This window comes from Silurus meridionalis, chromosome 17 (assembly GCF_014805685.1).
Source record: "Silurus meridionalis isolate SWU-2019-XX chromosome 17, ASM1480568v1, whole genome shotgun sequence".
NCBI lineage: Eukaryota > Metazoa > Chordata > Actinopteri > Siluriformes > Siluridae > Silurus > Silurus meridionalis.
The window spans coordinates 26761934-26783665 of record NC_060900.1 but is presented as its reverse complement, the minus strand read 5'-3'; the positions used below and the strand labels follow the sequence as shown (position 1 = coordinate 26783665).

The 21732-nt window shown below is 41.7% G+C and overlaps 1 protein-coding gene across 1 annotated transcript in view; it reads right to left on the bottom strand.

Annotated features, from left to right (window-relative positions):
- plxnb3 (plexin B3) overlaps positions 1-21155 on the bottom strand; it is a 106713-nt gene extending 85558 nt beyond the window's left edge. The window contains exon 1 of the mRNA XM_046871173.1: positions 20682-21155. The gene's annotated coding sequence lies outside the window, so the exon portion shown is untranslated. The remainder of the gene's footprint in view (positions 1-20681) is intronic.
- Between the last annotated feature and the right edge of the window lie 577 nt (positions 21156-21732).

The window sequence follows — 21732 nt, the reverse complement described above, 5'->3', positions numbered from 1 at the left end:
TTATTAATCCGTCTCTCTCAGTCTGTCCTTGGGGGAGAAACGCTGTCACTGGGGGGTCAAAGGGAAATAATAGTGTGAGAGTCCGAGAGATGGAGACTGAGGGAAAAAAACAAAAAGGGAGAGAGAGAGAGAGAGAGAGAGAGAGAGAGAGAGAGAGAGAGAGAGAGAGAGCAATAGATAAAAAAAAAAAGGAAGAATGACAGACTGGAAAAAGAAAATATAGAGAGAAAGATAGACTGATAGAGAGATGGAGAGAAACAGAGCAAAAGATAGACAGATAGAGAGACAGACAAAGAGAAATAGAGAGAAAAGAATACAGGGAAAGACAATCTGAGAGAAAGAAAGAGAAAGTCCCAGAGAGAGAGAAAAGAGAAATGACAGAGAGAAGAACTGGAGAAAAGACAGAATGAGAGAGAGATGGAAAGAGGCAGAGAGAGAGAGAGGGACAGACAGATGGAGAGAGATGAAGAGAACAAGAAGTAACAGACTGAGAGAAAAGAGAAGGGAAGAGGAAGAGAGCAAGAAGAATAGGGGAAAGAGACAGACTAAGAAGAGAGATGGAGAGAGAGAGAGAGAGAGAGAGAGAGAGAGAGAGAGAGAGAAGAATAGAGGAGAGAGGCAGACAGAAGAGAGAGAGAGAGATGGAAAGGAGAGAGAGCAACAGAGAGACGAAAGATAAGTAGAAAGACAGATAAAAGATGGAGAGAGAGAGGGGTGAATACAGGAAAGAAACAGACAGAGACAGAGAGAAGAATACAGGCAGAAAAAGATACTGAGAGAGAGACGGAGAGAGAAGAGTACAGGAAGTGACAGACTGAGAGAGAGACAGACATAGTAAGAGACAGAAAGAAGAATACAGGCAGAAACACAGGCTGAGACAGATGGAGAGACAGAGAGAGAGAGAGAGAGAGAGAGCAACAGAGAGGAAGATAGATAGAGGAAGTGTGTTAGAGAGAGAGAGAGAGAGAGAGAGATGAACACAGGGATTTATAGGAAATAAAAACAGGGTTAAACACGTTTCACATCTAAATGGCCCCTGAGATGATTTGTGGGTAAATCCTGCGGCGGATCTTCTCTTTCTCTCATCCACAGATGATGGAGGGATTTGAGCGACTGTTACCACTGCAGAGGTCACAACCGGTTAGGTGGGAAAACAAGGGCCCTCGTCTGGAGTGCGCACTACAGCTCACGAGGACGACACGTCGCTCAGACAAAGAGGCACGATGGGTTTATACGGACGAGCACGTGAGCCGAAGTCTGTGCAGTGAACAAGCTATTGTTCAGGAACACCCTGGAAAGGCATGATGGGTAAAAAGGCATGATGGGTAAAAAGGCATGATGGGTAAAAAGGCATGATGGGTAAAAAGGGATGGTGGGTAAAAAGGCATGGTGGGTAAAGTCAGCGCTTGTGTGCATTCAAGCACATTGAGGGGGTAAAAAAAAAATCTTCTTTTCGTCTGGAGCCCAATTTGACAAGTGAAAGGGAGGGCAGAGTAGCAGCTCGTGTGATCAAGGACACTTCATCAAAACGCACACACATACACACACACACACACACACACACACACACACACACACACTTGTCAAGGTGCTTGTCAGGATCCATGTCTAAACCAAGAGGTTCCTAATCTGTGTGTGTGTGTGTGTGTGTGTGTGTGTGTGTGTGTGTGTGTGTGTTTAGTGTGGAAGGGGGGGAAGCCACACAAAATCTCTGGGGACACGTCAACAGGGGGGCTGGAGGGTCTTTCTTACTCTGACCTTCTCACACACACACACACACACACACACACACACACACACACACACACACACACACGCACCATTTGAGACCATTAGCATAATCTATTTTAAACATTACACTTAACTGTTGAGCAAGAAAGCTCTAAAATGTCTGTCTCAACAATTATCCCATTATCCCCATTATTCCCAATATTCCCATTATAAATAACAGAAGGGTGTAATCCCTGTCTAGGATCAAATGGCACACTAGACCCTATTCCATATATGGATACAGGCGTTAAAACCAGCGAATTGAATTTGGAATTGCGTTCAAGTGCACAATATTTCTTTTGAACCTCCAAACTATCTCAGAGTTCTACAACTATGTTCTCAAACAAACTAAACGACCAGCGATCGACTTCCTAACGATCATCAAGAACGTAATCTGGTGCTGGAGCGGTTATTAAAGATGTATTAAACGTGTCATTCCAATATGTTATCTATTGAAGCCAGAGAGATTTAATTCCTGAACATTCTGCCCACAGTCTTCAGGTGATTTTATTTATAGGCTACAAGTTCATATGCTAAAAGCTACAGATTTTATTTATAGGCTACATACACGCTTCAGGAAAGTAACAACATGGCTGCAGGCGTTTGAACCCAATGCAGGCCGGTGATCACTGCTAACCGCAACAAGGGTACGATTTTAACAGTTCAGACGCTTTTCACAAAAATATGTTCGCATTTCTGAGGTAAATGTTGACACTTTTAACAGTTCAGTCTCATTCCTGCTGTTCCTGTACACATATTATAGACTTTCACATAGTCCTGGGCTTTTAGTAAACTAGCAACTGCGTTCTTCTCAGGTGAACCACTTCACGTTCACTTTTCCAATTTACAAACCAGAACTTCATTCAGACAGATTTCTACCGATCACGAAGAACATAATCGATAATTGGAACGTCAGCGAGATTAATGAAGGTATATTAAAGGTGTCATTCGAATATTTTATGTATTGGAGGCATAAATATTTTATTCCTGAACATTCTCTTCACAGTCTTTAGATCAAAAGGTAATTTTTCTTCAGGCTACAGGTCTTTGGGTTTATTGAGGTCTGGAGTGAAGCATTTAAAACCAAATTAACATCAAAATTGTAAAATTTGACACACGGTGAAATGCTTTTTCCTAATATGTAATAAATAATAAAAGTGTCAAAATAAAATTCTAATTTCCAAATAGAAGAATTTACAATATAATAACGTAATAAAGCAGAATTTATTATATAAAAAATAGAGTAGAAACAAATCAAATTAAAAAGCTGTTTGTTTTGTGTATGCCGTGTTGATTGATTTTGTTTCGAAAGTAAAAATCTAATGATGTGATAATGTTTTATTTCCTGATTTATTTGTGTTTCTGGTTCTCTTGAACAACTCTGACGTAAAATAACAGCTCAATTATCAGTGGCTTCATCCAACATTCCAGCTTTGCTTGGAACAGTTCATAAAGCAACCAGAGACTGACAGAAAATGGGAACCTTACACATGTCCGCTTTTTACAATGTTATGCTACTAACAAACACATCATCCCCCCCCCCCACCCCCCTCCCCGGTCACGCCACAGCCACACCCTACGCCATGTTCTTCTAGATTGTCTGTGATTTCTAAACATGTTGCTCAAGTTTTGATCATATTATATATCATTTGTGCAAACGGCTCCAGAGTGGACATTTCCTCCTGAAGACCTCCATGAGATTCCCATTGATCCCATTTAGTGGACAGTGGACATTATTTGGTGGTCAGTCGTTTTTGCTTCGCAGTTGAAAAACAAGATGTGACTGATGACGCCTTTGTTCCTCTTTTTGGTTTAGCATTGAAAGCAGAAAAAGGAATTTTTTTGAGTCTGAGCCACAAAAAAAAGAGAAAATTAAAGTTTGAAAATAAAACAGAAAAGTTTTCTCTATTTGTTTAATCACACTGAGTGTAGTAACAGTTCAAATCTCACAATACCAAATGTGATCAATGCTTTAAAGTGCACAATATTTCCAGTCTAACATCCAATCCAACATCCAATCCAACATCCAATCTAACATCCAATTCAACATCCAATCCAACATCAAATCCAACATCCAATCTAACATCCAATCAAACATCTAATCCAACATCAAATCTAACATCTAATCCAACATCAAATCTAACATCCAATCCAACATCGAATCCAACATCCAATCTAACACCCAATACAACATCAAATCCAACATCAAATCTAACACCTAATCTAACACCCAATCTAAAATCCAATTCAACATCCGATCTAACATCCATTCAACATCCAATCTAACATTCAATCCAACATCCAATTTAACATTCACTCCAAAATCCAATTCAACATTTAATCTAACATCCAATCCAGCATCTATTCCAACATTCAATCTAACATCCAATCTACCACCCAATCCAACATCCAATCCAACATCCAATCCAACATCCAATCTAACATGCAATCTAACATCCAATCCCAACCTGGTAGTAAAATGGACATTGCTCTTTTCTGAAGAAGTAATGTCCATTCTGGAGTTATTTTCTGGATATTTTACATCCGGATTGATCAAAAGAACCCCCCCAAAAAAAAAGTCAAAACAGAAGCTGTCAAGAATCAAGAAATGGGGTGTATTTGAAATATTTCTCATTTTGAGCAAAAACGAATGTTTTTATTAATAATATCTCATGATTTATTTTTTTTATTTTCCAAACAAAAAAACATAATGGGACGTAATGTAGACAGCCCTAGGTGGTTACGAGTATGAAAAAATGAATGAGTATAAACAAATATTTTGCAGAATTTGCATCCATGGAGTCAGATAAAGTGTGTGATTGGATATCTAATCACCAGACAAGCAGCCTGTAATAACTGTAAAAAATTATAATAAGAATCAATTAGGACTAAAAGCATCCAGCTGCCACAGTCGTCTTCTTTTTTCAGCTTCTCCCATCAGGGGTCTCCACAGCAGATCATCCATCTCCATACCCCCCTGTCCTCTACATCTGCCTCTTTCAAACCAACTACCTGCATGTCTTCTCTCACCACATCCATAAACCTCCTCCTTGGTCTTCCTCTTTTCCTCCATCCTCAGCATTCTCCTACTGATATAATCCATGTCCCTCCTCTGCACATGTCCAAACCATCTCAATCTCGCCTCCCTCACCTTGTCTCCAAAACGTCCTACATACACTGTCCCTCTAATAAACTCATTTCTAATCCTGTCCATCGTCGTCACTCCCAACGAAAACATCATCTTCAGCTCTGCTACCTCCAGCTCCACCTCCTGTCTTTTACTCAATGCCACTGTCTCTAATCCATACAACATCTCAGGTCTCACCACAGTCCTATAAACTTTCCCTTTCACTCTCACAGATACTCTTCTATCACAAATCACTCCTGCTATCACTCTTCCAGCTGCCACAGTGATGTCTTTAAATAGTTACAAAATCAGAAATCTCAAATTTGTTTTTAAAAACATGGCCAAATTGTTTTTTTTTAAAGTACCAAGTCTCTGGTAAGAAATCAGGATCAGAATTGGACATGTTCTGGAGTTTGGTAGTTCTTTCACCACTAGAGTTGGGAACAATAAACGAGGCAGAAATGGTGTTTATGAGGTGTGTGTGTGATTCAGAGGTACTGTAATCGCCAGGAACTCATTAACCATAAACAGCTGACGGTGCACTACGTGTTCCTCAGGGGTGGGAGGAGATCGGTGTCTGCCTCTCTCTTCCTTTCTCTGTCTTCCCGTGGGTTTTTTTTTCTTCCTTTTTCAAAATTCGTCTTCACGTTTTAACACCGAGCGCCAGTTCGAGCCCTACAGATCTTCAAGTTGACAGTAAACCAAGGCAAGAAAGTGCTGACATTTGCATTTTTCTTCTTCTCTATCCTAGTTCTAATCCTGTCCTTGAGCAGGTGTAGGCAAACGAGTGTTACAAATCCAGCTCCTACCCCACCCCTCCTTCGTCTCCTCACCCTTTTGACCCGGCGCTTTCTCGGCGCAAACTACCATCCCCCCTTCGATCGTTCCCTGAACACACACACATACGTATGGGTAGAGATACAATGCACATAGGCGTCTACATATAAACATAAAAGTGCACTCGGGGCCATATTTCCTATCTGTCACTTCCGTGAGTTGGATAATGACTTCATAGAGACATGCAAAACACTGAGCCATGCGAGAGCATGCAAACAAGGGCAGGAAGTGAGGACGGGGAGGTACAGGTCTGACCAGTTGTCTGTTTCTGTAAACATGCCTTGTGTGTATGTGTGTTTGAGCATTTTAAAGCCTCTGTAAACAGGAACACGTCCATGAGTTTGCTTGTTCTGATCCAGCAGTTGCACAAACATAAGACGCTCACAGTCCAAGCAGGAAAGTCGCCCCCGCTAGCAAATCTAAAGGCCAGGGGCGATCATGAGCACGGGAGTGCACCGAATTAAATTCCACAAAATTTTGTTTCTTGTGCTCCTGATGATCATCTGATAACCTGCAACATGAAATGCCAGTGATCTACCATGTGCCGACAGATGTCTCCTTTGTGTGTGTTAAAAGTGGGGGTTGGTAGGTGGGTCGGTGTGTATGTGTGTGAGCATATGAGCCAGTGTTTTGGCTCAACTCTTTGAAGGGAAATCCTGTGGTAATCCAGATTGAGGAACAAGCCCTGGTAATGGCAACCACTTAAAGGTTTTAGTGTACTGGGTGATGACTGTGACACTGTTCACGTAGAACCATGAGACTTAATCAGTCGAAGGACCATTTTCCATCACATAAGTTACGGGAAGGTTTTTTTATAATCCTGTTGGCACCTGCTCCTGAAGAATTTCTGACAGATCTCCTACAGACTCTCAGATTAATTTTGCTCGTCCCATAGTTATTAGGGGCAATTCTAGGGTTTATTTTAATGGGGTGGCACAGGGGGGACCAAGAACCCGCCAGGGGGGGCCCATGGAAAAAAGTAATGTGCCCCAATACAAGTGGGACCACATAAAAATGGCACTGCACAAAAAATGGCAGTGCCTGGACAACACTTCTCTTTTTTATAAACAAAAACCATTAAGCAGACAATAATTGTTCTCAACCGCATTGTTCCGCATCTACTGTCCGGGTCGGCAGCCATCCGTTTTTCCCGCACCACTCAGTATTTAAGCACGCCTAAGGCAGTTACTCCCTGCCAGATTCTCTCACCGGCTTTCCCTGGGATTATTCTCGCCACCCTCCCTGTTTTGGTTTCTGGTCCCTGCTCCTGATCCTGTTCCTGAGCCCCGTTCTGCCTGCCTGTTTACCGGTTTTGGCCTTGGGACCGTTTTTGTTTTTTATGTTTTTTGCCTGCTTTTTTTTTTTTTTTAAAGGACTGATTTTTTGACTTTGTTGTGCCTTTGGATTTTGGACTTGTTATAGTCTGTTTTTGCCGTGCCCTCATTGCTCTGCCTTCCAGCTATTTTTTTACTGTTTTCCTTGCTTGCTGCACCGTTATACCTATACTACGATGACCGAGAAGTGCAAAACACATGAACAAATCAGAAAACAAAAAAACAAATGCAAAAACAAAACAACAAATACAGAAGCACGTTAACAAATCCGAAAACACAACGACAATTCAGACAAATCGGAAAAGGTGGGTATAGTTTGCAAATGGAACACTTACCGATCATTGGACGAGACACCTGTCATTCAAGATATACAGAAAGTGCAACAGGAGAAATTTGGAATGTATGTGTAAAAGTGTACAAACTAATATTTATGTGATGATATACTGCAGTATCTCCAACATCACTGCATATGAATGTCCTTCCTCAAAGTAGCGTTGAATTAATTCCATTTTCTCCTTGCTTCTGTTTACTTCTGATATTTTTTTATATTTAAAGGTGCACTAATCCAAATAAAAAATGGTTTAAAGTAAACAGAGTACGTACACATATACAAGAAACAAAGTTATAAGATTTTATACTTTCTGTATATCTTGAATGACAGGCGTCTCGTCCAATGATCGGTAAGTTTTCCATTCACAAACTATACCTACCTTTTCCGCTTTGTCTGAATTGTCGTTGTGTTTTCGGATTTGTTAATGTGTTTTGTACTTCACCTGTAAATGCGTCCTGCCTTTGGGTCCTTTCAGTCACCCTCACTGACGGAATAATCTGTCCCCTGTCCCTGCACTGTGATCTCTGAAAGAAAAATCTGGCCGAAAGAATGGACCCAGCAGGTGCACCAAAACGTTGGGCTCGCCCCGCCGTAAACTGGCAAGTTAAAGACGCACCCAAGACGAGCAATATTTTAAAGCTCAGCCCCCAGGAGACAACAGAGTATCTTAGAGCACTTCATGCACAAGCTTTGGCACGTCAACCGGTCATTGAAGACATCTTAAGACAGCTGTCCCTCCGGCCCCTGTGCCCTGCTGGGGTGACTGCCCAACCTCAGCCTTCCTGCTTGACTGGGGGTGTCACCCACCTCTCTCAACCTACCGATATCACCGCTCTGTATTTCTGCTCTGTCAAGCTCGTTCCATAATCTGTCAGCCCCGCTGAGGACGTCGCTCCAACTCAGACCTCTGCAGAGGGCATCGCTCCGCCTCATCACGTTGGCCAGAAAGCCTCAGTGCTAGGGGCAGCCACCAGGAGGCCCGCTCCACGCTTCATCTGGAGTTTCCCAAACCTCCACCTCGGGGAATGTGCCTCAAGTCCCGCTGTGTCAGCCGCTGGCACCCGACCTTCCTTTAAGTGTTTAGTGTTATTCAGCCGCGATGCACCGCTTAATATAGAAATCATGGTAAACACTTTAATGTGGGGTTTTAATCATGTTATCATTCTGACAATTTTACAATGTAGAATAGTAAATATCTGTTTTTATTAAACGAACGAACGTTTTTGCCTGGTAGTCTTATATTTTTCATTTTCGTTTGCAATGTCCACGAACAGCTTTACATTTAAATGCTTTTGTCTTTAATCAGATAAAAATATGGCATTTAAATATACTATTTATTTGATATTGATGATTAAGTTAGAGGTTTGTTTAATTTTAGACAGAATTTTGTGGAAAAACAAAATGGAAAGGGGACCAAGTCAGGAACAGCAGCAATACATCTTCGAGAAGAAACCATGTCAGAGGTGGGTAGATGCGGTACATTGCAGTTGAGAACATTATTGTCTGTTCAATGGTTTTTATTTATAAAAAGAGAGATGTTTCAGTGATCCTAGAATCGCCTCTGCCTCACATCACTGGAACATCTTCCCAGAAGAGTAGAGGTTCTTCGCAAGTTTTTTGCAGCAGCTGCTATTGTTTTTATCCGGTTCCAGTTCAGTCCTGAAGCGTACCTCTAGCTTTCCGTTTTTTAAACTATGTTAGTTCTCACTCTCCGGTGTTTTTGTATTGTTTTTAAGATTCATAATCACACTTTTGAGTCTGGTTCCTCTCGAGGTTTCTTCCTCATGTCATCTAGGGGAGTTTTTTCCTGCCACAATCGCTCCAGGCTGCACATCAGGGATAAATACACATCGTTCACCTTAATTCTTACATTTTGTAAAGCTGCTTTGAGACAATGTCCTTTGTGAAAAGCGCAATAGAAATAAACTTGACTAGACTTTTCGTTGTTTCTCAGACCCGTTCACCAGTTACTTCTCTTCCCGTTGAGATCAGACAGGCTGAATCTTTTAGTGTTTTTAAATCTGTTCTTAATTCTTACTTTTTAGGATAGCTTTTTTGTGATCTTTGAATTTTTATGATGCTTATTTACTGAATCAAATCAAATTAAAATGTTCATATATAGTACGACATGCAGTGAAATGCTGTCAAACCTGTAAACATGAAAAATAGAAATAAAATATAAGGATAAAAATAAAGTAAATAAATAAAATAAGTATAACTAAAACTAAAAATTACGAGAATAATTACTTATTTATAAATTAAATAATTATTTTATTTATTATTGGTAGTAATAGTATAATTTATTTTTTTTCTATGCTTGAAAAGTGCTTTAAGGTGTAACTTTAAAGGTGCTATATACATTAAAGATTATCATCTTATTAATAAGGGCCTTACTCAAGGGCCCAGGAGTGGCATCTTGGTGTGGATGGGATTCTTCGACCTTCTGAGCCACAGTTCGATGCCTTAACCACCAAACTACAACCTTCCCTACAACAGGTATTTACACAAGAGGCGACACTTGAAATGCTACATTTCTGGTCATTATGCGATTCGACACACAGTGGGAAGAGGTGCATTGTGGGTACCATATTGGTGCTGTGTGATGTTTGCAGAGTGATTTACATTACTTATCTAATTCAAGGTTAAGGGCCTTGCTTAAGGGCCCCATAAAAAAAACAGTAACATAGACGTGTAGCATATCAAAACGTTTAGCATATTAGAGAAAGTGGATTATTGAGTATTAAAGTGACATCATGTGATGTCATTGACCCCGCCCCCACAAAAATAGTATTCGGTAACACAGGCATGTGACATATCAAAACGCTCATCACGGTAAAAAGAGTTGATCACTGAGTATTAGAGTAACATCACATGACACCATTAACCCTCACCTACCAAAAATAATCTGTAACACAGACCTGTGACAAATTGAAATGCTCAGAATGATGGGGAAAGTTGATTACTGTTTAATAGAGTGACATCACATGATGTCATTGACCCCCCACAAAAATAGTAATATTTCGTATTAAATATTTATTTTTTAGTAAAATTTCGCACCATCAAGCACCGCTCACCTTTTTTTCTTGGAATGAAAAATTCGAATTTACTTTTCTATGATGTTAATTCCTCATTTAGTAAATCTGCTAACCAAACAGGAGTGAGAGACGGCTGAAATATTATTATACTGTAAAAGAAAAAAAAGGTGTAATTTGGATTTATTGAATACGATCCGATTTGTTTTGAGCACAGCGAGAAGCGAGTGAATGGCAGTTCGCAGGTCTTCCTTTTCATTGAGTCGGTAACAATGACAAAATCGTGTTAATGTGCGTTAATGCGTTTTTATTCTCTACAACGTCTGTCATACTTAGCTTTGTCAGGATCAGGTACGGACACAAGCGCAGGTGCTCAATGGGTTTGTTTAATCTGGCGGAAAAGGCGATCCAAAAGCAATGTCAAAAAAAGATGATGAGCAAACAACGTGAACTTGGGGCAGGCAAAAAAGCCAATCAGAAAACCAAAAATGATGTTTAAACCCAGAACTGGCACAAACGGTGTACAAAATGGCACAGAGTATAAACTTAATAACGTCAGTATGGTGCAGTCCAGGTGTGTCAGCACTCTGGGGAGGTCGGTGTCCATGTTTGTAGGCTGCACTGAATTATGGGAAGTGTATGATTACGCATTTTTGCACACCTACTGTAAGATATATGTTTTTCTTGTACACCTCTATCATCCATATTTCTATAAAAAGAACCTCATGCTAATATTTACCTGTAGCCTCACTTTTCTTTGTACAAACTGTCACTGACGTCTGTCAAATAAAACTTGAAACTCACGTGGTTTGGAGCAGAGGTTTGAATTTGCACAGAATTAAAATAAAAACAAAATGCAGCTCGGAAAAACACCTATTTCTATCAAAATCTCGTCTCTTTCCGATTGAAATATTTATAACATATTTGTATAATTGATGCGTGTACTTTTTAGCGTTGAGTTTTGCTTGGCTGCTGCCTTGGTCAGGTCTCTCTTGTGAAAGGGATCATTGATCTCAGTGAGATTTCCGGGTAAAATAAACTCGAGATATAAATAATTGATAGTCGTGATATCGTTTTTCATTGCCAGTAAAGCTGTATATCAGTAATTTCACTGCAGTTAATACACTTTATGGACAAATGTATTGGAACACTTGATTTTTCCAGCCGTATGCGACAAACAATTGTATTAAACGAGCCTAAACTTGAACTAGGAGACCCAAACCCTGTTCCAGAATGACAGAGTGGAAGATCTCCTGCTATTGAGGTCTGACCCTCAACCCTCTTGAACATGAATGAATCAAATGTGAACACTGACGGCACCACAGGTCTCCTCACCTCACCTACATCAGTACCTGACTTTACTAAATGAGCTGTAAATCTAGTGGGACATCATCAGAGAAACGAACAGAGGAAACTAAATGAAGTAAGGGATGTTCAAAAGTACAATCCAATCTTGTGAAGATCTACAGTCGGTTACGTAAGAGGTAATTGAATCATTGTTGATTTGCAGAGTCTGTATTCACAGTCCTTTCACAAGCACGTCTCCGCTTTCTATGTAAAGTGCTTAATCGTGACCTCACGTGAACTTAAGCTCGTCTCGGTAATCGCAGGTCAGACGTTTTTCCTCGCACACCGCTCTTATCCTTTCCTCATTAACGCGATTTCTTCAGACGCGAGTACAAGCATGAGGTCATAACAAAACGACTTATTTTTTTTATCACCACCATGATCGAGTAAACACAAGGTTTTTTTTTATTTTTTTTTAATCCAGCATCAGTAGGTTGGCAGTCGATCCCGATTTGACGTCGTGTTTATTTCTGCCTGAGTGGCGTAGTGGGTTTAAAGTCTCGGACGTTGAAATGTCAATCAAAAAGAACTCATTAGAGGATTCTTTAATGAGAAACGCCCACCTACGGAGTTCAGCCAGATCAGCAAGAAGAGCTTGCGCTCGAGCAGAGAGAGTTTGATCACATTCCTGCTTGTTATTTTTATTTCATTCTTTGACATTTGACAGGTTTTGGAAGGTTCATTAAATGAATCCGTGAACATCTGCATCTAATTAATACTTATTCTGTCCGTGAATTTAAATATTTGCTGGGAGTGGATTGTCAGTTGCAGCATTTCATCCGAGAAAAAAAAATGAGATCGCTACAATGTTCACACTTTAGGCTCATTTAGAAAGATTTCAATCCAATTCAATTTGACTCGGAAAGAACGTTTATAAGTGAAGATTGTCCCAAAGCAGCATTACAGAAATACAGCGTTCTGATGACTTCGTTTTAAGTTAAAAATCAAGTCGAGAAATAGCTTAGCCTACCCAGGAGCCTTAAAGAACGGTGATCAGTATTGGGTAGAATACTGTAAATAACGTATCAAATTACAGTCCATTATTTCGCGAAACAGTGCAAACTACACTAACAGTACACTCTTGGTGTCACCCAAATATGGATGAGGTTCCCCTTTTTGAGTCTGGTTCCTCTCAAGGTTTCTTCCTCATGACATCTAAGGGAGTTTTTCCTGGCCACAGTCGCCACGGCTGCTCATCAGGGATAAATAAATACTGTTCACCTTGACTGTTGATTTCTGTAAAGCTGCTTTGAGACAATGTCTGTTGTGAAAAGCGCAATAGAAATAAACTTGATTTGACTTAACGGAATGTATAAACAGTATACCAGACGCGATTCGTTTCAGTGCCAATAAAAGGGAGAAAGACAAGTTAAAATTGGGCTTTGAAACACCAAAAACACAGAAAAAAATGGATGCTTTAACACAGAAACAACTGAAATAAGTCGACCACTAGCTGGAGTAAGGCATCTCACAAGGGGGAGATACGAACATCCCGGCAGCGTCCCAATGTTTCATACGGAAAATGAAACGCCGCATGGAAATGTTGATATTTGTACAATTTTGGAATCTTAAGTTTAAAAAAATTGTGGGTCGAACCGTCGAGTTACAACAAATAAATTGCAAATAAATTATGAATATACATTTTTACATTAGAAGTTAGTCCTTTGGTGTTTCTTTTCTTTCTTTTTTTTTTTGCTGTAAAACTTGTGTTTTTGTCAACTGATACGAGCCATTTTTTAAATAATTTTTTGGTTTGTTTAAATAAAAAAAAAGAAATCATTGCTTAATGAGCGAGTCAGTGGCGACAATGCCAAAGAAAAACTCCTTGAGAGAAAAAAACCTGGAGAGGAACCAGACTCAAAGAGAACCCGACCTCATCCTCATCACCGAATATCCATTCATTACAGCTCCATTATTGTTGAGGTCATCAAGTCTTCACTCTTCATCACAACTGAAGTCCTATTTATATTAATTACAGTCCAAATCCATTATCAGGGTTCTTTAACCCTCCATAGTGACCTCATAGATCTTTAGACTGTGCATGTGGAACCATCCTCAGCTCCACACACTACGCAGCATGGACTTTCCATAAAGCGTCGGTTCATGCAAGTGTTAATTATTCTGCCGTTTCAGACTCGCAGTTCGTTCACGGTTCATTATTATTCCTATAATTATTGCTTTTAATCATAAGAAAGAGTTTAATTTAACCATCAAGGACACGTTAGTCATTATTGGTCAGGCGTGAAAAAATCATCCCAAAGGTCTTCAAGAGCTCTATAGCAGGAGATCTTCCATTCCAAACAACGAAAAGCAGATCTTCAAGGAGTTGGTTTTGTGCACAGGACCATGATCATTGTGGAGCAGGTTTGGGTCTCCTAGTTCAAGCGGAGGCACAAGTTCATGCTCGCACATCTGATCCTATAATTGCGTGCCTCCAAATTCTTGGCAACATTCAGGTGCCCTAATACTTTTGTCCCTGTAGTGTATTTTGATTTCTTAACATATGAGAATTATTTCATCTGCAAACATCTTGCGTATAGCATCAGATTAACGAAACGCAGTGCACGCTTACTGACATCCCGAACCTCTAAAATGTCTATAAAGTTTATTATTCGTATTTATTTCATTAAATTAACACTCGTGTCAGTCGAACACGATCGTCATTACCGGCATAAAAGACTAAAACTGAAACGATGCTTTCATGATATTATAGCGTTGTTTGAAATCTCTGCTAATACCTACCACGCGCTAACCGGCCATGCGCATGTTAGCGCAATTACACCACCGTGTGCGACTGGTAATAACAGGTAATTGGTCACAATCAGCATGCATTATAAGCTAATGATGCGTTACCGACAAGGGGGACGAAAGAGAAAAAAGAAAACCTTTACACTTTCACAGCCTTGTACGATATTGATTAGAGTGAACAATAGCGTGGCAGGGAGCCTCGGCCATCACTGCAGACGAACGAGGGGGGAGGGGGGGTTGGAGGGGCGAGGTCTTGGGGTAATATGGTGCAAACAAAAGGATTTCACACCTTCCTCCGGCCCCCTGTGTGGGCTGTACAGAGGGGGGAGACGGTGGCTGTCTGTCTGTCTGTCTGCGGCGTAAATTAACAGTAGCGCGTAGCACGAGGGAGATTCCAGCACTAGCGCCAGTCCTGAATTAGAGACGGCTCATTAGCGGTGATCATAATACGCTTAATAATACACTTAACTCTGGAATAGCGGGTAGTTCCAGAGCGATGCGGTACGTCTTTATTCCCGGTTAGACAAGTACCTGTTTGGATGCGTGTGTGTACAGTATGTGTGTGTGTGTGTGTGTGTGTGTGTGTGTGTGTGTGTGTGGGTGTGAATTGGCAGATGAACAAAAATCAGGAGAAGAATATGTGTGGCTCAGTGAAACCCTGACTGAATTCTGGAAAACAGTCAGGAATAAAAACAAAACAAAAAAAACCAAAAAAAATAATGTAATGAGCAAAAGTATTGGGACAGCAGGGGTTTTTGTTGTTGTTGTTTTGTTTTTTGTTCCATAGTTCTTTCTCAAACTTTTACCACACAATCTCCCTTCACTCGAACTTTGAGGAAACCCGAAAACCTGTTCCAGCATGATGATGCCCGTGTGCACAAAGCCAGCTCCATGAACATCTGCTTTACACGGTTTGGAGTGGGAGATCTCTTGCTGATGAGCTTTGACCTCAACCCTTTACAGCTAAAAAACCTCCACGAAATCGAGTGGAACATCTTCCCAGAAGAGTGGAGCTCATTATAACAGCAGATGGAGACCATAAGAGGAACGAGATGGTCAAAAAGAAGCACATAGCAATCTTATGGTCTTATGGTCACAAACCCTTTTTTCCATGGTGCGATCGCTCAGGAGGGTCAACTTCTGGAATTTTCTTTCCTTGTCTAAACAATTGAGGCTCATTCTGAAGTCTTTGCAGAAACATGCCTTTATTTATGACTGTTTGACCGCTGAGGCCACGCCCTGCAGCCGAGCCTTGTCTCCCGGTTAAAAGGGTGTGTTACTTGTACTCTCTGTTTGAAAATAAAATTACTCAGCGCAACTCGTTACCGTTAATAATGCGCAATCGTGTTACTATTTATACACATTCAACCGTCTGTTGTTAAAGAAAATGGCGGTTTTGGCCATTTTTCACTTATTTGTGTGCTCGAGACAAATTCGTTCGGAAAATTTTAAACATCTTCGAAAGAAAAAATCTCGCTGCTGGTCTTCCGAGGAATTAGCAACATTGCTTTGGAGCGTTTCTCGTATCAGAAATGAAATTCTCAAAACGATCGCGAACGCTTCGCTACATTCGTTTAATCGAACGTGTAAAATTGCTGCTGCTTCCTACATTATCGATTGTTTATGACGTGTTGATCGAAATATATTTTACTGGTTCTCACCTGAACAGTCTCGACCCCCCAAAACATCTCTGCATCCCTCGATTGAATGCGTCGTCATAATCTGTCAAATTTCTATTCAACTTGTTTTTTTTTGGTGAATTGATGAATTGTGCAGACGAATCTTCAGTCACTAATGAAGGCGAGCGAACGGAATCAGATCGACCGATCGTCAACTCGTCCCCTAAAACAGGTCAAAGGTGAATCCCGTGAACCTTCGACTGGCGACAAAACACCATTACAGAATTCCAATTTCTACAATCCAGAAAACGAACGAACATTTGTGCTGCTGAAATTCATCGAAATTCATCCTCGAGTATTTTCATACTGCGCCGTCATACTGACAACACGACTGAATGTGTAGAAGATCTTGATGAAAAAAAGCACTTCTGACGGCAACGAGACGTTACTGACGTACTTTTGAGAGATGAACTGAGGATTTTGAGAAAAATGCAGCCTTTTGCAAGAAATCCATTGTGTTGTGCAGTTTGTAGAAATTGTTCAGAGAAATGCACTTAATGGTTTGCAAAAATTATGGATGATTCGAGAAACACTCCAAAGCAACTGGGAAAAACTGTAACAGTGTGTGTGTGTGTGTGTGTGTGTGTGTGTGTGTGTGTGTGTGTGTGTGATATACAGGATAAATATATTGTCCGGTCCCCTGAGCTGGTGGACGAGTTGATGGGAAGGGATGTATTAAGGAGAAACACACTAATGAGAGGCTGTTGAAATGCACTAATCCACAAGCTGGTGATGAAGGGTGGACTGGTTTGGGGTGGGGGGGGTGTCCGGGGCAGCAGAGGGAGGGGTAATGATGGAGAACAAGAGACAGGGGAGGATGAAGGAGGAGAGGAGATTATTGCTAAAGAAAAAAAAAGACGATTTTGAAGCTAACAGGAAGAGGAAATTGGGCTTGCATCTTAAGACCGATGATCCCGACTCGAAACGAAAGACTGATGATGATGCGCATGAAGACCGAGGTGGTGGAGATCATCCATCCCAACTCCCACACAACACTTCCCTAACGAGCCCACATAACAACCAGGAACATGGAAGTGGCAGTAAAAGCGACAGTGAAAAGGAGGAAGTGGGATTAGTCCTGATTTTTTTTTGGAACTGAAATTCATCTCGGCTCGTCCTGTCCTGTTTTCCTACACTTGGCAACCTGCTGAGGAGCGAGCGAGCACCGAGGAGGAAAAACGAGCCAAATGGCAACGAGGCAACTCCGACTCTGAGGAAGCACAACTGCTCCCTCAGCCTCATGGCTCTGAGATTTGATACACACTCCTCACCAACACACCTCACACACTCTCCTCACACACACTCCTCACACACACCCCACACACACCCCACACACACACTCCCCACACAGTTCTCACACACACTTCTCACACTCTACACACACACACTCCACACACACACTCTACACACACACTCACACACACCCCACACACACTCCTCACACACTCCTCACACACTCCACACACACACACACTACTCACACACTACTCACACTCCACACACACACTCCTCACACTCTACACACACACTCCTCACACACACTTCAAGGTGGTTTGTCTCTATGTAAAGTGCAGATGTTTTTATATGATACTTGAAGCGACTGAATCACGTTGGATCACGTTTCACGTTTACACTTTTTTTTCGGATTTACTGTTACAGGAAAATAATCGGCGACAGCGAGGGTGTGATGCAAACCGACACGTTATCACTCTCGCGTTTAGTATAACAGGTGGACCCTCGACAGACAAAACACAAACTACTCCAAGTTAAAGGAAAGTAGACGATAATAACAGCTGATTGAATCGTTAGTCATTGCTGTTGCGCTGCCAGGAGACAGTCCGAGCCGTTTGTAGGTGGAGATCTGTCTCGATAAACACGCTACGTGTAACGTCGATAGCGTCACTGAGACATTTCGAGCGAGTGCCCTCTCGACTTCGTGAGTCACTCGGCCGCGTATTTATTCATTCGTTCGTCTGTCCAACTCTCACAGATAAAGAGATTTCACTCACAGCTTCCGAAAATCGTTTCCCCCTTTTTATCTTCTGCACACTCTCAGAGCTGAGGGTCTATGAGGTCGTGCGCTTCATAACTGATCCTGTCCAAATCTGATTGGACAAAGTGAATTGTGTGGACCAGTTGGTGTGAAGGACCAGGTATTGTTTTAACCCCTTTGAACATCCCATTCCACATTGAATCCCCATGTGCAGGTTCACTCCACACTTCTGGGAAGATGTTCCACTAGATTTTCTGCTTCTTCAGCAAAATCTGATATAATGAAGGTGTGGTGAGGAGTGAATTTGTGCAATTCATCCCAAAAGTGTTCAAAGCGTTTGGAGCTCTATAGCAGGAGACCTTCCACTTCAAACCATGGAAAGCTGATCTACATGGAGCTGGATTTGTGCACCAGAGCATCGTCATGCTGGACCAGGTTTGGGTCTCCTAGTTCAAAAGAATAATATCATGCTACGAACGTCTCATACGATTGTGTGAGTTCCTGGAAAAGTCTGGTGTTCCAAAACTCCAGAGCGTATACTCCCCTGGCACTGTTTCTTTCATTGGAAACCGCAGAATCGTACGCTTTCATCTAACAAGGAATAATAATCTGAGACTTCTTCGTTTCTGTTCTCTGTGATGACGCTGCTATTTCACCACGAGCTCCTCCATGACTTCTGAGGATCTTCCACGTCTTCTGCGTACACAAAACTTCTGAGAAATATACCGCATATACCGAACACGCTCATACAGTCGTATGTAATAAATTCGCAAGGGAACACTTTGGTGGTGTTTTTATTTTTCTCCTAGTCCTTTATCCTTCTGGTTGGAGGTTCCAAGCCTCCACCTTAATACGTAGATTCGATACGAAATCACGCTCAGGAGGGAGCGATAAATTCCTCCTGACCGGTCTGCACCCAATATATCACTCAGCATGGCGTTAAACCCCCCCCCCGATTACCCATAAGGCTTTGATGCAGGCTAATCACTTCCACTAGAAATATACATGTCTGAGGATTGAACTGAAGCTGAAGAATCGGCTATAGAAGGCCAATTGGTTCATTATGTTAAAAATAGGGGATAAAATTAACTCGATAATAGAGGCGTCTGGGAACTGTTAAAAAAAAAAGAACAAGTATAAAAAAAAAGTCTTTCAGCCACGTGTGTGTGTGTGTGTGTGTGTGTGTGTGTGTGTGTGTGTGTAAGTAGCATAACCATTAACTAATTATGTAAAAAAAAAAAAAAAAAAGTCAAAAAGTCAAATCTGGTGTATTAAGAGCTCCTTCCAGCATCAATGTGTCTGAAATAAAGTGTTAGCAAGTTTACAGCATTTGGTGCACCCCCTCTTTCAGAGCGACCTACAATTATCTCATTCACACAACTGAGCAGGTGAGGGCTGAGGGCCTTGCTCAGGGGCCCAGCAGTGGCATCTTGGTAATGGCAGGCTTTGAACTTACCACTGAGCTACCACTTCAAACACACGGTTCACACTCCTATTTACATCCACCCATCCATCCATCCATCCATCCATCCACCTATCCACCTATCCACCTATCTATCTATCTATCTATCTATCTATCTATCTATCTATCTATCTATCTATCCAAATTTATAACAGCTGGCCATAGTGTTATCAATCAATCAATCAATGTGTCTGTCTGTCTTTCTGTCTCCATAAGCCCATTTATAATGTCTGGCCATCCTGTTGAATACAAATCTATCTATCATCTATCTATCTATCTATCTATCTATCTATCTATCTATCTATCTATCCGTCTGTCTAAGTCCTTTTGTAACAATTGGCCATTCTTCTGATTAAAAAATACATCCATCCATCCATCCGTCCATCCATCCATCCATCAATCAATAAATCTACTATCTATCAATCTATCAATCTATCCATTTATAACATCTTGGCATCCTGATTACAATTCTTATCTATTTGACCATCCATCCATCTGTTTGTATCTATAAGTCTATTTATGGCCATGGTTATATATTAATGTAGACTCCACCTGATTGCTGCTATTTAAAGCTCCATCCCGCTGTTTACTGCATCATTTACCTGAACCTCAGGTGTAAAAAGCACAAGTAATGGCACTAGGCTTTAATGACACCATTGGCCTGCCATAGGAAACTGTTCCAGAACTAAGGAGTATGTGAGGAGAATAAATGGAGGGCGATCAGAAAGCAGTTCTACACCAATCTTCATCCCGGATCTTCCCTGAGCACGAGATCAGTTAGAGATCAGTCAGATCACCTGCTCTCCCCGTGCACAGTGACGCATCTGCGCGTGCTCTCACTTTTCATGCAAAATTCTCCGTGCATTACATTAATAAAGTGGTGAAAGTTTTCTGGATCGGATCTGATGTCGCGAGATGGACAGACGGACAGGTGACACGTGTGTGTGCACCGTAAATAACCTGCACTTTGCAGATGTCTATGGAATCAATGCGCTCCTGAAGCCGGGAGAACATCTCTTACCTTCTGCACTTCTCCACCGGATCTGCCTGATACTCGTCCCAATGTTCGCGCTTTGGCTTCCTGTGGATTCGGTTCGGTTCGGTCCAGGTGCCCTGCTCCCCGCCCCAAAACAGAAACTTCCCAAACCAGGCGGAGGAGGACTGCAGAACACCCACAATGCAACACGTGGAGGTGGAACAGGAGGGAGGAAAAAATTAAGCAGCTCGAGCGCACGGTGCGATGAAATGCGGCGGCGCGCGACTCCAGCGGCACCACGCGGTTCTGTATATACCGAGTGATGAGTTTTATGTCCGCGGATATCATCACATCATCAAGAGTTTAATGATGTGTGATAATGTCTCTGTCTGTTTATCTCAAGAGAGAGAGAGATGACAGAGAGTTAGAGATTAGAGATAATGGGTGACACAAATATGAAGACAAACAAAAGGAAAGAACAAAATAAAAATTAAAACGAGAATAAGATGAGAAATGAGGAGAAAGATGAAAAAGGAAAAAGACAATCTCCCCTAACCCAACCCACTACCCTAACCCAAACCACTACCCCAACCCAATTTCCCTAACCCAACCCACTACCCTAACCCAGTCTCCCTAACCCAACCCACTACCCTAACCCAATTTCCCTAACCCAACCCACTACCCTAACCCAATCTCCCTAACCCAACCCACTACCCTAACACAATCTCCCTAACCCAACCCACTGCCTAACCCAGTCTCCCTAATGACCCACTGCCTAACCCAAACCACTGCCTAACCCAGTCTCCCTAATGACCCACTACCCTAACTCAATCTCCCTAACCCAATCTCCCTAACCCAATCTCCCTAATGACCCACTGCCTAACCCAGTCTCCCTAACCCACTGCCTAACCCAAACCACTGCCTAACCCAATCTCCTAACCCAAACCACTGCCTAACCCAGTCTCCCTAACCCACTGCCTAACCCAATCTCCCTAATGACCCACTGCCTAACCCAAACCACTGCCTAACCCAGTCTCCCTAATGACCCACTGCCTAACCCAATCTCCCTAATGACCCACTGCCTAACCCAGTCTCC